The following is a 15,362-nucleotide window of genomic DNA, read 5'->3' as shown; positions in this document are numbered from 1 at the left end:
ACTGCTCTTGTCCTTCTAGGTGGGTTGCCAGTTTGGGAGGTGCTGTCGAAGAAGCCTTGGTGAATTGCTGCAGTGCATCCTGTGGATGGTACGCACTATAGCCACGGTGCGCCGGTGGTGAAGGGAGTGAATGTTTAAGGTGGTGGATGGGGTGCCGATCAAGTGGGCTGTTTTGTCCTGGATGGTGTTGAGCTCCTTGAGTGTTGTTGGAGCTGCACTCATCCAGGCAAGTGGAGAGTATTCCATCACACTCCTGACTCGTGCCTTGTAGATGGTGGAGAGACTTTGAGGATACAGGAGGTGAGTCACTCACCTCAGAATACCCAGCCTCTGACCTGCTCTAGTAGCCACGGTATTTATGTGGCTGGTCCAGTTGAGTTTCTGGTCAATGGAAACTCTCAGGATGTTGATGGTGAGGGATTTGGTGATTGTAATGCTGTTGAATGTCAAGGGGAGGTGGTTAGACTCTCTCTTGTTGGAGATCATTGCCTGGTACTGGTATGGCACAAATGTTACTTGCCACTTATCAGCCCAAGCCTGGACGTTGTTCAGGTCTTATGTATACGGTCAAGGACTGCTCCATTATCTGAGGAATTGCAAATGGAGCTGGACATTGTGCAATCATCAGCGAAGAGCCCCAATTTTGACCTTCTGTCCTACATTACAACAGCAACTACACTTCAAAAGTACTTTATTGGCTGTAAAGAGCTTTGGGACATCCTGAGGTCATGAAAGGAGCTGTATAAATACAAGTCTTTCTTTCTTTATGATGGAAGAAAGGTCATTAATGAAGCAGCTGAAGATAGCTGGGCCTGGGATGCTGCCTTGAGGAACTCCTGCAGTGATGTCCTAGGGCTGAGATGATTAGCCTCCAACAACCACTACCATCTTCCTTTGTGCTAGGTATGACACCAGCCACTGGAGAGTTTTCTCCCTGATCCCCATTGACTTAGTTTTACCAGGGCTCTCTGGTGCCACACTTGATCAAATGCTGCCTTGATGTTAAAGCCAGTCACCCTCGCCTCACTTCTGGAATTCCATGTTTGTCCATGTTTGGACCAAGGCTGTATAAGGTCATAAGCTGAGTGGTCCTGGTAGAACCCAAACTGCATTAACTCTAATGGAGGCACATGCATCATTGTAGTTATGTTTCATTGTTGTTCGGGGGTTTCTCAGTGGACTTATCAATCACAACTGCAAAGGATAGGCCTGGTATCTCAATAGCCATCTACTCAATGTACATGAACATTTAAACAACATGGGAACCATTGACTGCTGCAAAACAAAGGCACTGACTTGCATTGTGGTGCTTCTATCCTCAGACACCACCTGAATATTAATTGAATGGAATCCCTTTCCGTTCCTTTTGGCTTTACGGTTGATGTCACGAACCCTAATGCTAACATGCTAGTACTTGTGGAAATTCTATCACCTGGTGAAGGTCTGTGCTTTGTCCAGCCAACGCCTTCTTTCCACAGAGAAACTGATGAATGTGTTGCCCCTTTTAAACATAACATTTGCCTCTTGTGTGATATATCTATGGACTGCATGCTTGCTGATTTGGTGGGTGTCCTTTGTGGTGGCTTGGGAGGATCCAGTGGCCAGTAGACAGCTTAATGCTGCCCCTGTTCTAGAAGTTGTCTGCAGGTCATCCTGGTGCAGATGGCAGAGTTCTTTGAAATGCACAAATGAATGTGTTTGTCCTGATGGCAGGATCAAGATAATTAAAAGTTTGTTTTTCAATGCAGACAGTAACAGAGAAAAAGTAGTTTTAAATTGTAAATTAATGAAGTCACACAAATGAATGTACACATTCTGACGCGTGACCTAGAAAATTAAAAGTTAGGTTTTCAACACATAGATACCAAAACAGATAACATAGGCTTGTAAAATGTAAATTAGTGAAATCACACAAGTGGATGTATGCATGTTAGTAGCCTGACCCAGAAAAATTAAAGTCAGGCTTTTGTCACTCTTGGAGGGTTTGTAAAATATCGATCCTGATAAAGAAAATAAAAGTGAATGGGAATATATCAAGGAATATGGTTCCACATAAAGTTTTAATCACATGAACAAAGAGTTGCATTTATCACTGGCTCTTCCTCCCACATAAAATGATAAATGTTATTGTGCTGCCATCACTTTGTCCTGTGATATAAAAACTGGTGGCATCTTCAGAATATCATTGCAGTGAACTCCATGGGGGGACTTTTAACCCCCAATAACGGGTGGGTTGAGGGTGGGTGGGTACATAAAATAATCAATTTTCGGAGCGCAACCACAACCCGGCTCCAACGTGCCCACTTCTGGGTTTAACCGAGGCGTGTTTGGGTGCATGCGAGTTCAGGCGGGCGGGTAGTTATAGCACCAATTAATATCCTATGAGACGTTAAGTAGGTTTTTTCCAATTGAATTTTACTTAGCTTTAAATTTAAGGTCTCCAGCGTGGGTTTCCCGGGGTTTGTGAATCTCGTCAGTGAAACGGAGAGAAGGTAGCATGTTGGGTACTGGTTGAGAGGGTGGGGGCAACGGGTGAGACATGGGAGCGCTTTGAGTGGAGTTCCCACTTCCATGTTCCCTTTCGCCATCATCCCTCTCCTGGGCCAACGCCACATCACTCCAACTACTCACTGGAGAGCAACTTGCTGCACAACAGTGACGCGTAGTAAGGCCACAGATACAGTACCTGTCACCCTGTTTAAGGTGGCCGACCTGTTGGCTTCCAAGTCTGCACGGCCGTTGTCATGGCCTGCATAGACTCATTTGGGAGCTGTGCTTGAAGCTCCATGGAGGCAGCCACTCTCTCCATGGCAGACATTCTCACAATTACCTGCGACATCAATCTACTAATGTTGGAGTTGGACTCCTTCATCCACTCCCCTATTGTGGAGAGTGTCTGTGGCACGTTTTCCAGTACCACGCAAAGATGCAGCTGTACCTCAATCATTCTCATTCTCAATGATGGTCCCCAGGGTTCAGCATCTGTGTCCAGCTAAGCAGAGCTTGGAGAGGAATGCGCCCTCCGATGCAGACTCTCCACAGCCACCCCGGCCACCAGTGCCTGCTTGTGCTTACTTGTGAGTTGTGAATCACGAGGTGAAAACCCAACTAACCGTCTAACAGGACCCACTGAAGTGCGAGTATTTGCGCTGCTGCATGGCTGTGTGTCCTGTGACGGTGCACCCGCAGGAGGAATGAGTTCCTCAGAAGAATTGTTGTCAGGAATCTCTGCAGATTGTTCTTGTACGTGTGAAGAAAGTGATATGAATTAGTCATGGCAAAGTAACAATCTGCAAATCACCATACTCAGTCTTCTCACAGTTTAGTCAGTCATTGATGAAATAAAGTCAACACTTGTGTGAATGATGTTTAGATTCTGTCACCAGGCATCTGCGAGTTCTCAATCCCTCAATCTCCGATCGAGAGGGATGCATAAGATTTGTGACAAAAACACAAAGTGTCTAGTTGAATGGTTTGTGAACATCAGCAGAACCATAAGATTGTCTTACAGTTAGATCATTGAAGAGCTTCCTGTACTGGATCCAGGTGCGGGAGATGTTGCTGCTGCTGGTGACCTCCTCTGCCACCTCGAGCCAGGCCTTCTTGGTGGCGGAGGCAGGGCACTTCCTCCCGTCTGCGGGTAAAAGACTTCCCTCCTCCTCCTCACCCCGTCCAGTAGCACCTGGAATAAGGCATCATTAAACCTTGGAGCAGCCTTGTCCCTGTGCTGCTCCATTGTGGCCTGTGGGTGTTTGCTCCAGCAAAAGCCTTTGGAGCAATGGCCCTTTAAATAGAGCTCCTCCAGCTGACAGCCTGTGATGCGGGTGCGCAGTCCGCCCGCTCCACAGCTTTCCGACAGCAAACCCTGAAGTCACGTTAAGTGGCTCCAATTGAATTGCGATCGCGTGGGAAATGGACATTTTTTTATTGGTCGGGTTACCCACGCACCCATTCACCCGCCCCCCCGCCACTCCCCTGCCACTATCCTGTCTCCATTCTAATATCGGGGCCATTATGTATGTACCACACCTTCTCCCAGGACCCACACCCTTACTGACCAAAGCCATCTTGGTCATGTCTTTGGCAGCTCTGCTTCATAAAGGAGCTGCTACATAGAAGTGCTATCTCTGACCTGTAGGCAACTTGTATCACAGGGACAACTCTTCCTGTGAGCGTGATGGCCACAATTGCATTAAACATTTATGCCATCACATCCTTTCAAGCCACTACTGGTGACATATGCCATATCAGTTAGTCAGTCGTTCAAAGATTAAGCAAGTGACAGAGGCCTTTTTTGCAAGTGCAACATGTTCATCAGTTGCCAATGGAAAGGAGGCATCAACTTAACAGGATAGCGAATGTTTCCCAGGTGCAAATGTTCCCAACAGTACAGGATGCACTAATATACTGTACAGACCACAAAGCATGATCTCCATCTCCTGACAGGAAAGGCACACTGCTTTCCACTGGGGAGGGTAATCACCCTTGCACCCTCCTCATGATGCAGCATATCCACTTTACTAGTTTTGGAATCCCGTAATGAGGTACGGTAGTTCCTTGTAATCAATTCGACCTGACACCATATTGGTAAAGAATTGAGGCTTTATTGTTCACAAACAGCAATTGATACACACATCATTGAGCGATAACTAACAACCCCAGACTGGAAGTATATTACCCGTCTCGGACTGGGCAGCCAGTGCGGGTGGCACTTCTATATTCCTCGCTACGTCTGCTTCCATTACGTCTCCCCTTTTAGGACCACACAGGGTAAGGCCGTTTTGCCAGCATTCACATCCCCTGGAAGTATTTGATCCTTTCGATATTCCGACTGTGCTTCTGGTAGCTATGGGTCAATCTTTATACATTGTTTTCTGCCTGGGTCATGCCCAATCCTGCATGTACTGTCTCGCAGGTGATTTGGCCAGGTAGAGGGGTTTTCCCTCCAAACCTGTGATAAGCTGATCTTGGCTGTCTCCATTGCAGGTTTTTGATACACAACCACATTCCTCTTTTCATGTTTCCCCAGGTAGCTGACCCATTGTGTGTCTGCATTCTTTCTTCCAGTGAGTTGCTGGCCTGTTAATTTCTGATGCCTTCACACCCCTTCTTTTCAACGGGGTTAATGGCTGATGGTTCATGGTTTTTTTTTCTCCACACTCCTGGCTTGGCTGCTTAATCTTTGTTTCTTTAACCAGTCTACAATTAATTTCATATTTCATCTTTTTTTTAAGCTTATTCGCCTTTTCTTACACTAGTTATCAAGCAGGGGATCAGGTGCTTCACCATTCCATCACTTATCTACACAGGAACATAGGAATTATTAGATGAGAAAAGACCAAGCTCCATCTAGTTTGCCTTCTACCATCCAGGTCATTGTACAATACAACAATAATGTAGTTATTGGCTAATCGTGGCAATCAATCTCGATCAATTAGTCTATAACAGGGCCAGACACGAGGCAGGGAAACCCCCAGTGGTGTAAAGCTTTTGGAATCATAGGTCCAAAGTCACCTGTTCCTCTCAAACATGCTAGACTTACCACATGTCACGTCTCAAATTATTCATATACTATATCCCAAAATATAATTTTCTGACAGAAATCTATCTAATGTGCCTTTGAATGAATCAATACGATCTGCTTCTACCATCTCCCTAGGGAGCCTTTTCAATAGATTTACCACTTGCTCACTGAAATAATGTTTCCGCAGATTAGTTTTGAATTTACCCCCCCCCCCCTCTTCAATCGCAGGCTGTGTGCTCGGCTTCTACTGTTCTGGACAAGGTGAAACAGCTTGTCACGATCTACATTATTCAGTCCCTTTAGAATCCTTCAATAATAATTAATTGGTTGTGATTGTGAAGAGCTTTTGGCTATCCAATGGATGTGAAAAAGTGCCACATAAATGCAAGTTCTTGCTTTCCTCTTCATCTTTATTTCTTTCTCAATCAGTTCCTCTTATTAACATGCATTCTATGTGTACTTATTAATATTTGAATCTGAATTCACAGTTTATAAAAAATCGTCTAGACCCCAAAAATGGGCCAAAACCAATTTTTACCCTAATGAGTCATCATGCAGCAGAATAAAGAGGGCCAACAAGTAGTGTCGATGGAAGCAGGAAAATAAAAGGGATATAGACAGATTAAGTGAGTGGGCAAAACTGTGTCAGATGGAGTTCAATGTGGGGAAATGTGAGGTCATCTTCTTTGGATCCAAGAAAAACAAATTGGAATATGGTGGTGAGAATAATGGTGAGAAACTAGGAACTATGGAGGAGCGAAGAGATTCGGGTATCCAAGTACATCACTCACTAACAGCTGGTGCAAAGGTACAAAAATATTCAAAAAGGCCTTTATCTCAAGAGGGCTGGAATACAAAGGGGAGGAAGTGTTGCTTCAGTTGTACAAAGCCTTGGTCAGACCACATCTGGAGTACTGCGTTCAGTTTTTGGGCACCGAACCTCAGAAAGGATATATTGGCCTTGAAGCGGGTACAGCGCAGATTTACTAGAATGGTACCAGGGTTTAATGGATTAAATTATGAGGACAGATTGCATAAACATTGTTTGCATTCCCTTGAGTTTCGAAGGTTGAAATGTGATCTAATTGAGGTGTTTAAAATAATGAAGGGATTTGATAGGCTAGATACAAAGAAACTATTTGCTCAGGTGGGGGAATCAAGAAGAAGGGGACACAATGTTAAAATTAGAGCTAGACAATTCAAAAGTGAAATCAGGAAGTGCCTTTTCACACAAATGGTAGTGGAAATCTGGAACTCTCTCCTCCAAAAGGCTTTGAATGCTGGGTCAATTGAAATTTTCAAGACTGAGATTGATGAAAAGATTTCTATGGTCATTGACAAGTTTGTGTACCAATGCGCATAGAAATAGTTGGTGGCATCTTGGCAGGTGCTGTCAGTCAGGCAAAACTGGTTGTTGACCACTGTGGCATGCTTCTTTTCATGCAGTACCACATAAAGCATGACATGCTGTAATTGGGTTGCTTCTAAAGAACCATGTGGAATAATGTTTAGTTAGGCTTCACATATCATAGTGTTGGCATCAGGGGTTTTCTGGCATAACTTCCTTTGGGCAGAAGAGCCTCTGCCAACACTATGTCTGCCAAAGAGAGGTAACTTCACCTGTCTTTGCAGATGCAGATTTACGGGTGCTAGTGGGAGGACATGAAGCACCTCTTGAGCAGCCTGATCTTACTGAAAGCTTAAGCAGCAGCAGAAAAAAGAATGCCCCAAAAGGGCCCAGAAATGACCAAGACACACTTACCTTTGAAATCTGCACTTTTTAAAAGTCCTTACACCTTAAGGTCTGCACCTAGCAACCCAGGACACCAAGAGTTCCTTGTTATGCTTTAGACTTGGCATCCCACAGGCTGGTCAGCCCCACTCCCAGCCAACGATGTGTGGGCCTTCCACGTCCTCGTTTTAATATTGAAATGAAGTTGCAACCTGCGTTGGATAGGAACGTCTAATGCCCGTTGCAGGACTTATCAGAAATTTGACTTGGGTCAAAATTAGTGGGAAATAAAGCAGAACTGTTTTCCCTTAATTTTGTAGCCCATTACTTCATGCCTGCACACATTTTTCCATGCAGATATGACCTTTCAGATGCCAAATTTGGCCCAAACTATCTAAATAGCCACGGGTGCTTGGATCTGTGATGGTGCTCGTGGCATTTGGAGGATGTGCTGTGAGGTGCTCTGTCCCGGACGATCACCAACTGTTTCCACATCTTAGGAAGAACCAGCAGAAGAAAAGTAAGATTTGCTACTATGATTTCAGGATGGAATGCCATGTAATAGAGATATCAATATATTGTGTGCCATGCTACTGTTATGCATGTCTCCATGTTACTGAGTGAAAGAGTGAGTAAGGGTAACAATGAGAGAAAGAAGAGGGAGTACTTGCTGTGTTGGGGCAGCATGCCATTGGACTCTCCCTTTCCTATTCTTGCCATAGACTTGGGGCCACATATGCCAAGGGCCAACTCCTCATGTTGGATCAGCTACTTTAAATGGGATGGTCCTTTCATTTGTGGTAGTCATAATTTACCATTTTCTGGAAGCATGCACAAGACATCCAGATGTTAGAACCTGGCAGAATTGACAGACTAGCCAGTCAGCTATTGGACTATTGGTTCAGAGCACAATTTTAAATCTTTAGATGTCACAATACAAACTATTTGTGCCCTGTAGCTTTTCTGCAATTGTATAGAAAAGGAGAAAACGTCTTTGGATGCTTAGTACGGTACCTTCCTGAGGATGCTGCAGCTCACAATTTTGTTTCATATCCCAATATTAATAAAGTATGCAAAAGTATACACTTGTTTTAGCAAAGAAACCCTCCGCTTTAAGGATAAACTGCAGCTCTTTAAAAGCTGAAAACTCGGCAAAGCTTCTGCCCCACTCCCAGCCAATTTCATTTCTATCTTAGATCCAGCACTCCTTTTGCAGGCAAAGGGAGCACATGATAATTTGTGGGAATGGGTAGCCTTGCAATTTTTGGCAAGGCCAGGCCCCCACCCCAACTGTTGATACGGCCAACATCACCATTTTGGGGCTCTAATGTCTATAAACACCATTGAAACTCATCGACTAAAAAATCAGCTTAAAATCTCTGCAGCCTGGGAATATCTGTGGAATATGACAACATTTTAACTGGTTCCAAAGGGCAGTCTACAGTCCGTCTTTTAAGTAGCATTGGTTTGGTCTTTGTTTAAGAAAATATAAGGAGTCTTACAACACCAGGTTATAGTCCAACAGCTTTATTTGAAATCACAAGCTTTCGGAGCTTTCCTCCTTCGCCAGGTGACTCACCTGACGAAGGAGGACAGCTCCGAAAGCTTGTGATTTCAAATAAAGCTGTTGGACTATAACCTGGTGTTGTAAGACTCCTTACATTTGTCCACCCCAGTCCATCACCGGCATCTCCACATCATGGCTACTTTAAGAAAGTAGTAATAGGAAGAACATCAGGTCTGTTACCAATACCCCCTGGCTAGCTCTACTCATGCTGATTCAGTTACAGACAGGAGGTACAAGTTCTAGCAAGGGAATCAGTATCTAGATGTAACAGGCATGCAGCATATTATGCTGCGATGTTAGAACTGGAGTTGAACTGAGCACAGCTGTATCTGCCTGCAGCAACATTTGAAATTACTGCTGCTTTGTGCATTGACGTTTCTCTTTACAATAAATGAGATGTTTGTTATTTTAACCTAGTTCCTATCTGTTACCTGCATGTAGATCGATGGATGGTGGAGAAGTCCACTCCTTCAAGGGAGCACTTCGAAATGGTGACCCAATTTGGAACAATTTTCTTCAGCACTAATGACAAAATGGGCACAAAGCCAAGTCCATGCTCCTCATTCCTACTCTGTTGCTTTCCTTTCCTTATCTACACTTATTCCAAAAAAAAACAAAAATTATAAAATAAAAACTTACTATTTAACAGAGAAAAATATCCTATGGTTATTATTTACGAGTTGATAGAATCAGAGAAAATTTACAGAACAGGAGGCCATTCAGCCCATCGTGTCCCCGCTGGCCGAAATGAGCCACTCAGCCTAATCCCACTTTCCAGCACTTGATCTGTAGCCTTGTAGGTCATGACACTTCAGGTGCACATCCAGGCACTCTTTAAATGAGTTAAATCAGTTGCATAATCTTGAACATAACCTTCAGAACACAGGATGTTCAAGAACAGATTTAATATTTGCTTTCATTGGTACAATTTTTTTTCTACATTGTGGCAGTGTTTCAACAGGTATCTTTTGCACCATTTTAAATATCTATTTTGGATCAAGTAGAGTCTAAAATGTTAGGCATGCTTGGCACAGTACAGTGTTTTACCCCTTTAGGAATCTCACCTGGTTGAGCTCTGCTTTTTAACGCAAGACTCTCATTGTTCAATTACTTGCTGAAAGCCTCAAGAATGTAATTGGAGCACATTTGAGTCTTTTAGCGCATCTCAGTGAGGTCTGGAGTCAAGCAGGTGCATACAATACTCCTGTTTCAGTTTCATTTTGAAGCAGAGGAAGCTACAGGGCAATAGCGAGAGAACAGTGCAGTGGGATTACTGGCCCATTGTACTCCATCTGGAATTACAACGGAAGTGCATCAGAAGCCCCATGCATTTTCAGGACCACTGTCTATAGCAATCGGCAATGTCTTTGATATAGTGTCAGACTGTCAAATCATACTTCAAGTAAGAATGACATCCTTCAAACAACATCAGGTACTGTGCTGGCAACACAACATTGTCAAATTCCTTGGGAATGAGTTCAAACAAAACATATTTGGAAGCAATTTGTTTTTTTCCCAATGCATGGAGACTATCTTCATTTAATTCAAATCCTTATGTCCCTGAAGTCATGCTGTAATTGACTCCTGTGTGGATTTGATATGATAGATATGACTGTTGATGATGATAATAGCAGACAAATATGTTCATGTGACATTCCACTATTTTAACAAAGATGTTAATTCTTGCATTACAATTTCTGTTAAAATATCGGACGGAAGAGTGTAATATGAATGAGTTAAACAGTTGTCTGCTATTACTGAGGACAATCATTTCTGCCATTATATAATCTAGTTCATCTAAGTCATTGTATTCTAATCATGCTATTGTCTTTGTACTCAGATGGCTTTAATACGATTCTGAGTGTTGTGCTTTGACTGTTATTAAAAAGCTTTCTTTCAGGTTAATCTAGGACTCAAGTTAGTCATTCATTATTTTAAAAAAAAATCTTGCATCCATATTGGATCCAAATTCAAGTCAAACTATTTGACAATGCAATGGTTAATTCAGATCAGATTTTAAATCAATGCGTCTAGTCCACTACTAGATTGTCACTGTGAAAATGATTATTTTTGAGGCCTTCATTTGTCCTTTTTGAAAACAAAATTGGATTTTGAGAACAGCAGTACATCTAATTTATTTCTGCATTCAGAATATGTGGATAGACCCCCATCAAAAGTAGTTAATGCTGTGTTAATTAAATAGTCTTAAACAAAAATCTGGTGTTAGGGATCCATACAGACATAAATGATAAAATACGGTACCGTAGATTTTGGTCTCAGTACTATTGAATCCATGGAATCATCATTTGATTTACAAGCAGTTGGGATTGAATAATGTAGATGGCAATGTGTCGTAAAGTTTGAAATCCTTGTACCATTTAATTACAGAGCAGACAGTGCTTTTCATCAGTTGATGGAAATAGGCAAATTTTACTTGTATCTCTGCAGATGGGCCTGTGTAATGTTCTATGTTACTGTGTGAAATTTGTCTTGATCCACACTTACATAGAATTACAGAGAATTTACAGCACAGAAACAAGCCATTTGGCCCAACTGGTTCATGCCAGTGTTTATACTCCACATAAGCCTCCTCCCACTCCTCTTCATCGAACCCTATCAGCATATTCCTTTCTCCCTCATGTGTTTATCTAGCTTTCCGTTAAATGCATCTATGCAATTCGCCTCAATTTACTCTTTGTGGTAGTGAATTCCACATTCTTACCACTCTGGGTAAAGAAGTTCCTCCTGAATTCCCGATTGAATTTATTAGTGACTATCTTATATTTATGATCTCTAGTTTTGGACTCTCCCACAAGTGGAAACATTTGTTCTACTTCTACCGTATCAAACCCTTTCATGATCTTAAAGACCTCTATCAGGTCACCCCTCAGTCTTCTCTTTTCAAGAGAAACGAGTCCCAGCCTGTTCAGTCTTTCCTGATAGGTATAACCTCAGTTCTGGTATCAGCCTTGTAAATCTTTTTTGCACTTTCTCCAATGCCTCTAAATCCTTTTTATAATATGGAGACCAGAACTCCAAGTGTGGTTTAACCAAGGTTCTATACAAGTTTAACATATCGGACCAGATTTTGCTGTCAAAATGGTGCTCCCTGTTATTTATACGTAAATGGTACAGCAACTTCAGGCAAGGGGCAGATGCACAGTTAAATAAGAATATCCAAAAGTTCTGTCCGAGTTGCGCCGCTCCGCAGTTAGCTTTGTAAAAACGGCATTTCACTGTCTGCCTCACCTTTGAAATGCATTGAAAGTTGTGAAGTTGCTGTATTTGCGCAGTAGATATGAACTAAACCTGCAGCAGGTATTTAGGGCTGGTAATTACAAACGTAAGTACCCTTTTACGATGTGGTAGTGTTAATGACTGCCAATCAATTCTCTGGCACCAAAAATTGACTATTGCAAGTGTGGAGTTTCATTCCTTCAAGTTGTGAATTGTTTTAGGAGATTTTAAAAATGTAAAATTTTAATTTTTTTTCTTACTTTTCCTTTCTGTCTCTTTTTTTCTCTCAATCCAATGTTTCTTTCCCTCTCTTTATTTATCTTTCTGTACCTGATTTGGCATTGAATTCACTCTCCTTCTCAGTCCTTCTGCTGTTTTTTCCCCCCAATCCCTAAATCTCATTGGTTAAGGAAATATCCTTTTGCTTGCCCTGTTGACCCAGGTCCGAGGTGCCCTGTTGACCCAGGTCCGAGGTGCCCTGTTGACCCAGGTCCGAGGTGCCCTGTTTCCCTCGCTGCGCTGTGATCAGCTTGCAATTTCAGCAACTTTGTGGGCAAAAATGTTTTGAGCTGGAGGGTGCAGGGGCAAGTCGAACTAACGTTAGGTGCCCTGCTACAGCAAAATCAGGCCCAACTTCTCTGCTTTTCAATTCCATCCCTCTAGAAATGAACCCCAGTGCTTTGTTTGTTTTTTTAATGGCCTTATTAACCTATGTCACTACTTTTAGTGATTTGTGTATCTGTACCCCTCGATCCCTTTGCTCCTCTACCCCAATTTGACTCTTATTTTCCAAGGAATATGTGGCCTCCTTATTCTTGTTGAACTGTTTTACACCAATTTGCAGAATGCATTCGATCTTGTATTTGTAGATGGAACAATCAGACTACTGTGTTTAATTAAATTTCTGCAGGAAATATTGTTTGTTTTTTGGGGAAACAATCCACAAGCAATCTCCTATGCAAATTGGAAAGTCACATGAGGCATTATTTGATGTGAATTAGGAAAATTCCCCAGAGTTTATGATTTTGTCACTTAATAAGCCTAGGATTGGAGTTGGTAACAGGACTACAGCTACAGCTCTTACTGAAGTTATACTTCAACAGAAAAATAACCCAGGTATCATTTTCAGCTTGCATAATATGTTATTTTACAAGACTTTATGTTTCAATACGGAACATTTTACAAGAAGACGAAAACAGCTGAATTTGCCTTCAGAAACAGAACTTGGATCAACATTTATCAGACTTTTTATAATTCTTCCAAAGTTGTTCTTATGAAAGTTAGTTGACCCATTATTTATGATTATTTATTTATATTTTTTGGAGATTTTTGCACTTGACATTGCTACTTAATTGTAAATAGATTACTTGCTTTAATTTCTGCTCTGCATTTCATATCCTCGATTTAAAGAGATTAGGAATATAGAACAAGACAAATCAAATCCTGGAAGTAATTGGAATACTCGGGTGTGCACCTCTATTAAAAACAGATTGTAAAAAGAGTTACATCTTCTGGATCATAGTGGACAGAGTCTACTTACAGGAATCTCTGTGAGGTCATTGAGTAAAAAGAAAATTCTATTAAAACTCAAAGAGTGGTGTGAGAGACAGGGGTTTCGATTCATGGGGTACTGGTACCAGTGCTAGGGAAAGAGGGAGCTGTTCCATTGGGACGGGCTTCACTTAAACCGGGCTGGGACCAGTGCCCTGGCAAATCAAATAACTAGGGCTGTAGATAGGGCTTTCAAATAAAAGGGGGGGGGGCGGGCGGAGGGGTCAGGTGAGGGGAAATTTAGAAATCTAATGAGAAAGGTCAAGGCAACAGAGCAGTGTAGTGGTTTGGGTAAAGATAAGCAGAGTGTGGCAGGAAGGGACAGAGAGTTTAGCAATAATAGTGCAACAACAAATCAGGTCAAAGCAGGAAAAAACTGGTAAAAAGTCAAAATTAAAGACTCTTTATCTGAATGCACAGAGCATTTGTAACAAGATAGATGAATTAATTGCACAAATAGAGATAAATGGGTTTGATCTAAAAGCCATTACAGAGACAAGTTTGCAAAGTGACCAAGATTGGGAACTAAATATTCCAGGGTACATGACGTTTAGAAAAGACAGGCAGAATGGAAAAGGAGGGGGCGTAGCCCTAATAATAAAGGATGACATAAGGACAGTGGTGAGAAAGGACCTTGGCTCAGAACATCAGGAAGTGGAATCAGTATGCGTGGAAATTAGAAATAACAAGGGGCAGAAAACGCTGGTTGGAATAGATTACAGGCCCCCTAATAGTAATTATACCGTTGGACAGAGTATTAATCATGAAATAATAGGAGCTTGTAACAAAGGTAATGCAGTAACCATGGGGGAATTTAATCTGCAAATAGACTGGGCAAATCAAATTGGCAAAGGTAGTTTGGAGGATGAGTTCATGGAATGCATTCGAGAAGGTTTCCTAGAGCAATACGTTATGGAACCAATCAGAGAACAGGGTATTTTAGATCTTGTATTGTGTTATGAGACAAGGTTAATTAGTAACCTCACGGTAAAGGATCCTCTGGGGAAGAGGGATCATAATATGATCGAATAAAAAAAAATTATTTCATGGGATGTGGGTGTCGCTGGCGAGGCCGGCATTATTGCCCATCCCTAATTGCCCTTGAGAAGGTGGTGGTGAGCTGCCTTCTTGAACCGCTGCAGTCTGTGTGGTGAAGGTTCTCCCACAGTGCTGTTAGGGAGGGAGTTCCAGGATTTTGAACCAGCGACGATGAAGGAACGGCGAAATATTTCCAAGTCGGGATGGTGTATGACTTGGAGGGGAATGTGCAGGTGGTGCCTGCTGCTCTTGTCCTTCTAGGTGGTAGAGGTTGCAGGTTTGGGAGGTGCTGTCGAAGAAGCTTTGGCGAGTTGCTGCAGTGCATCCTGTGGATGGTACACACAGCAGCCACGGTGCGCCGGTGGTGAAGGGAGTGAATGTTTAGGGTGGCGGATGGGGTGCCAATCAAGCGGGCTGCTTTGTCCTGCATGGTGTCGAGCTTCTTGAGTGTTGTTGGAGCTGCACTCATCCAGGCAAGTGGGGAATATTCCATCACACCCCTGACCTGTGCCTTGTAGATGGTGGAAAGGCTTTGGGGAGTCAGGAGTTGAGTCACTCGCTGCAGAATACCCAACCTCTGACCTGCTCTTGTAGCCACAGTATTTATGTGGCTGGTCCAGTTAAGTTTCTGGTCAATTGTGACCCCCAGGATATTGATGGTAGGGGATTCGGTGATGGTAATGCCGTTGAATGTCAAGAGGAGGTGGTTAGAC

This window comes from Heptranchias perlo, chromosome 10 (genome assembly GCF_035084215.1).
Source record: "Heptranchias perlo isolate sHepPer1 chromosome 10, sHepPer1.hap1, whole genome shotgun sequence".
NCBI lineage: Eukaryota > Metazoa > Chordata > Chondrichthyes > Hexanchiformes > Hexanchidae > Heptranchias > Heptranchias perlo.
The sequence above is the reverse complement of the archived record's forward strand: the minus strand, read 5'-3'. Positions refer to the sequence as shown.